General features: G+C 39.9%; 1 long non-coding RNA gene across 1 annotated transcript in view; it reads left to right on the top strand.

Annotated features, from left to right (window-relative positions):
* The window catches only part of LOC123491311, a 7,852-nt gene extending 6,295 nt beyond the window's left edge, over nt 1-1,557 (top strand). The window contains exon 3 of the long non-coding RNA XR_006661272.1: nt 1,547-1,557. This is a non-coding gene — a long non-coding RNA (uncharacterized LOC123491311). The remainder of the gene's footprint in view (nt 1-1,546) is intronic.
* The last annotated feature ends 3,961 nt before the right edge of the window (nt 1,558-5,518 follow it).

Genomic DNA, 5,518 nt, shown 5'->3' with positions numbered 1-5,518 from the left:
ATGTTTGAGCATAGGAATACAGCACTAATCTGTTAAAATGTGTAGAATTGCTGGAAATGTGCTTAAAATCTGCAACATTTTCTCTCAGCTCCATTACAACATGTGTGGTCCTCTGTAGCTCAGCTGGTAGAGCACGGCGCTTGTAACGCCAAGGTAGTGGGTTCGATCCCCGGGACCACCCATACACAAAAATTTATGCACGCATGACTGTAAGTCGCTTTGGATAAAAGCGTCTGCTAAATGGCATATTATTATTATTATTATTATTATTATACAATTGCAGAAGAAATGTTGCTTTAAAAAGCAACATTTTATTTAACCTCCATGGCAAAATGTGTAGAATTACAGGAAATTGTATGTTTTTCAAAGGATTCCAAATGAAAGTTGGATTATTAGTTGATTAAAGAACACACACACACTATCGACAGTGTCAGTTTGACATGGAATGTGCACAGAAATGGCAGAAAAGCCATGATGATTACATTGAAGTTTGAAGAGGTTTGAATTCAATTTAAGAATCCTAACAGGAAGGTTTAGAGGTACAGCCAGTCGCTCTGCTGTTGAGTGTGAAATTCAGCTGATATCTTGGCACTCATAGGTAGACCTTCTCTTCTCCCTCAGTGAGATGAGCTGTGTGGAACATGAAAACCTACCTAGTGATTGGGACGCTTGGCAGAACAAGGTGTGAAAAAGCAATGAGACTGCTTTGCCCTCTGTGCTAAAAGTAATATTCTCAATCTGCTGCAAGGGCCTCTGGGTTAACATTCAAAACCTACCATGTTGAAACTGTTTTGATCGGCTCTGCAGTTGTAACATTTTAGATTTTTATTTGAGGCTTCACAAGAGATAAATGAGTGAATATGGTGCAGAAAATATGTACTTTCACACCCATGTCTTTTTCAGGGAGTTGTAAGAGTTTCACCTCAATGTGTGACCCTAGCTTCTATATAAGCTGTACTGTAAACTTGAGTAATTTATACTTTTTTCCCCAATTCTATAACAGTGTGTCACTGTCCCTTGTGTCTCCCTGACAGCTAAACCACATTGGCAGCAGCCATCGGATAGATACTCTCCTTCACCCCAGAGAATAGGCTGTGGAAGAACTGCAACATTCTATTCATGTTTTCTTTTATCTCTTGAATGTTTACATTGATTCCATGTTACTTTAGTATTACTAATCATTCTGATTTGATTGTACCAATGAAGCCAAATGCTCTTATTGTGTGTCTGCCTCCAGATGGTCGTAGTCTTTTTGGCCTGTCTCCACTGTAGAAGCTTGACAGTTGCGTCGCCAGGTTTGTTGTGCTGTTTGCTTTGTTGAAAGACCTCTGTTTTACTTTGTTGAAGTTTTATATCTATGTTTGGTCTTTTTACCTTTTAATACTGAAATGATGATTGACATGTTTTTGTTGTTATGTTCACCATGTGTGACAGACTTGCTATTGTTTCCTTATTTGATATGAACCTTTATTTGATAGGAACCTTGAGAGGACAATATTTGAGTTCAGTATTCATCCTAATTAACAGTGATTGAAAGGCCAACCAGTCACACCCCTGATAATATGACTTGTTTTGCAAGATTGCTACTTTAGAAATTTAGATTTCTGTATGTTACTATATGGATTCACATTTCTGTATGTTACTATATATATTTTTGCATCTCAGATTATCCTGGTGGTATGCTTTGGTAATCATTCGGAACTAAATGGCAACAGAGGAAGTGATGGATCTACAGAACGGCTTCTATGGCTGCGTTTACACAGGCAGCCCAATTTTGATATGTTTTCCACTAATTGGTCTTTTGACCAATCACATCAGATCTTTTCACATCAGATCTTTTTCAAATCTGATTGGTCAAAAGACCATTTAGTGAAAGAAATATCAGAATCGGGCTGCCTATCTAAATGCAGTCATAAAGACATATTTATTTTCTATTTATGATTTAATCATGTTGTGCATATTTATTTAGTAATGTTCAACTAACATGGTGGTAGTGCTGCTCAATGAGGAAAAGGTACTATGTCTGTTTTGCACAAAGTTTGCAAAGGTTGGTACATTCAACCCACTGGGCACACACTGGTTGAATCAACATTTTTTCCACGTCGTTTCAATTACGTTGAACCAAAGTGGAATAGATGTTGAATTGACGTCTGTGCCCAGTGGGAAGTGATTTTGAATTTGACTTGATATCATTGGCTCCAGAGATTTCTGATTTTATACTGGGTTCTGTTAACGCAGTCCATTAAGGAAATGTATGGGTGTTCCAGTCTTACATATGTGTGAGGAAGAGATGTCTAACACATGGAATTAATTGTCTGTAACAGCTTGCACCTGTTGCCTTTTTGTCACCTGTTTGAATAAAAGCTGACATTCCTGTGTACGTCACCTGTTTTAGGATTTGATCACTTTTATCATACTTAATCTCTCTTATTAGATGTGGCTGTGATTCAGTGGGACAGGTTAGGTTAATATATTCTAGATAAAAATGCTCAAACATATGTTGAATTTGAGTAGCATACAACAAAGGGAAGTCGATGTATCCGTGATGTTTGTGTTCTCTTTATGTAAGTACAGTACTTGTAGATAACTGCCCTATTCTAGACTGCTACGGTCAGGTTGAACCATTCATCCTCTCCTTGTATGAATAATACTTCTGCAAACTGTTCAGACTCCTGTGAACTATTCTTCTATTCCTCTACCTCTATTATCAGGAAGAATCTGCTCTCAGCATTTTACTGCACGTGTCTGCCTTGCTTTTAACTGAGTGTCATCCTGACCTGGTGGGTGCTGCTCACAGAGCATTTCTCACCTTGTATCTCACCTTGTTGAACTCAGAATAGAACAGTGTTCCCACCTGCTAAAATAGACTGGCATCCCATTCCTGTGTGTGAGAGAGAGAGCTGTGGCTTTGTCTCCATGCAGAGGGTTTAACTGAGCAAATCTATGTACATTTTAAGCAGCCAATTTCACAGAGAATATTCAAACAGCTGTTGTGTTTCCTCCCCATTGAAGATGAGACTATATTTAGCTGTCTTTTATCACAAGGGTTAACACATTTTGGAATGGCAGCTCCATATGCTAACAGTTTGACCCCTTAGCATACAGATGTAGGATCTTAATTTTTGCACTTTTGTTGCTGAGAATGCTCCTGCACCGCAGGAAGTGCCGATGAACTTCGTGATTTACATAAATTCACTGAAAACCCACACTAACACTCTGTTATATATTAACAGTTGCACTTTTCATGTAGCCTACTTTTGGCCAGCTAATAGCCTAACCATCGATCAAGCAACATTATGGACTAAAACATTAAAATCCAGTTGCTGCAGGATTATTTTGCTGTGACAATTTAGATCAAATTAAGATCCTACACTTGTAGGCCTCTGATGCTGGATGCCTGTCTGAAGATGACAGATGCTGAAGAGTTTGGTGGAAAATACCAAACTTGTATTATGCCTCATTGGACACTTATGAAACACTTTCATCATCCAACATACTGTGGGCTTTATTTCAGCTATTATGACAGTGGAAATATTGCTTCTTGCATAATTACCATAACATTTCACATTTTTCCTACTGTAAGTATTTCCCCAACCCCTGTCCTCTGTCACCAATGTGTGGAACCCAACAAGTTGACACATCAGATAATGCTGTGACCGGGTATAAGAGATATTCATATAACGTAGGCGTAAGTTGTAAACACAGCAAAACACATCAGATAATGCTGTAACTAGGGCAGTTCCATGATTAAAGCCTTGTCAAATGTTGACTGGGTATAAGAAAAATTCATATGTCGTAGGTGTAAGTTGTAAACACAGCAAAATGCCAGCCTCATAATCGCTAACCTTGTTAGACTTTGGGCCATTGCAGTGAATGGAGTGACCTATTAGAGCTCTCATTTTAACTCTGTATCAAGTGTTTTGTTAGGACAGGCGTTTTAGCTGTATCTAAGATGAATAATCGCTCTTGTTTATGTTAGAGATTAAGTTAATAGAGACAGGGAGAGCGCTGTCACGCTAGGTTGTTTCATTATAGTGTTTATGCCTAAGGCCCACACTTCTCTCACTCTTTCTCTCTCTTTCTCCATCTCTCGCCCTCTCTTTCTCTCTCCTCTCTCTCTCCCGCTCCCTCCCTCCATCTCGTTCTCACTCTCCCTCTCTCTCCCCCCTCTCTCTCTCGCTCTCTCTCGCTCTCTCTTTGCATGCAGCATCCTTAGCTCTGGGCGCGGTGTTATCTCAGCTCCCAGGACTCTGACAGGCTCATTCGATTTCAATCCCTCCCACTATCTCTGCAGCACAGCAGCACAATGCCTTTGCAGGTCACTCAGAATCTCCACATCCAGGATCACAAAATAAAGGATGCACAACAGGGTCATGTACAGACCACTTGGGGTCAGTGAAAAAAAGGGCTCCCCCCCAAAAAAATTCCGCTGCAATTATTACAAGAACAGAGGAAAGCAACACAATCTGATGAGTAAACTATTTTGCTAAACTATTTTGAACTGGAATAAATGCTGCATTAACAATGACCAACACAATTCCAGTCGAAATAGAAGATAAGAAATACTGTAGCCTACCATTACTAGGCTATATCCAACCCAACTCCATTTGTTGCCACTATCATGTATCCCAGTGCTTTTAAAACTTTTTGACCCGCGACCCCCATAAAGGACTGGTACAAAACCTGCGACCCCAACGCAAGCACATGCACTTGTGCACACGCGAAAATGCGCACAATCGCTGTGCAAATGTAGCCTGTCATTACAGCCATAAACAGTGATGCATTTTCAAAACGCAATATAGACTACAGAAATAAACTGTGTTTTATACCTGCATTTGGAGATGAAATTAATTCATGTTAGCAGCTAATATCAACTTGGGGTATATCATGTCACTTCTCTGGAGTCCAGAGCAATCATACGGCCTACTTGTAGCATATTATAAGTAGAGGTTGTAGGATCTGATGGAAAGCATGTTATGTCTGCACCGCGCCATCATTTTGGAGTGCAGCCTGCCTGCAGAGTGCTCTTTGGCAGCAGGGTAGCCCTGTTCTTTCTCACAAATATCGTAATAAATTCAGCAGAATATGTCACATCTTCATCCCATAATATTGAAGGCATGTTGCAGCTGCTTATCTTTAGACAGTAGCCACCCAAACTTAGCCTGAAATATGAAAATAATAAATCAAATCGTCAGGTAGCCTATTGTTCTGGCAAAGATGAGTCAGTAGATTCCTAAACTGTATTTTATATGGATGATAAACGTAGGCCTACTATGTTTTTGCCTGGCAAAATGAAACCAGTTTTTTCTGGTCACTAATCTGGATATGCGCGCCCCGATGCTGATGATTGGTCATTGGTCAACAATCAAAACGAGCAACGTTTTGATTCTGAAGCATAGATGAGAATTTAAGGATGACTTGAGGGCAGTGGGTTCATAACAACAAAGACAAAGAAAAGTATCCACCCAGGCCCACCCATGCCTACGCCCCTGCTGTGCACGTGCCTGATGCACAAAAC

Source organism: Coregonus clupeaformis, chromosome 7 (genome assembly GCF_020615455.1).
Source record: "Coregonus clupeaformis isolate EN_2021a chromosome 7, ASM2061545v1, whole genome shotgun sequence".
In the NCBI taxonomy this organism is placed as follows: domain Eukaryota; kingdom Metazoa; phylum Chordata; class Actinopteri; order Salmoniformes; family Salmonidae; genus Coregonus; species Coregonus clupeaformis.
The sequence above is the reverse complement of the archived record's forward strand: the minus strand, read 5'-3'. Positions and strand labels throughout refer to the sequence as shown.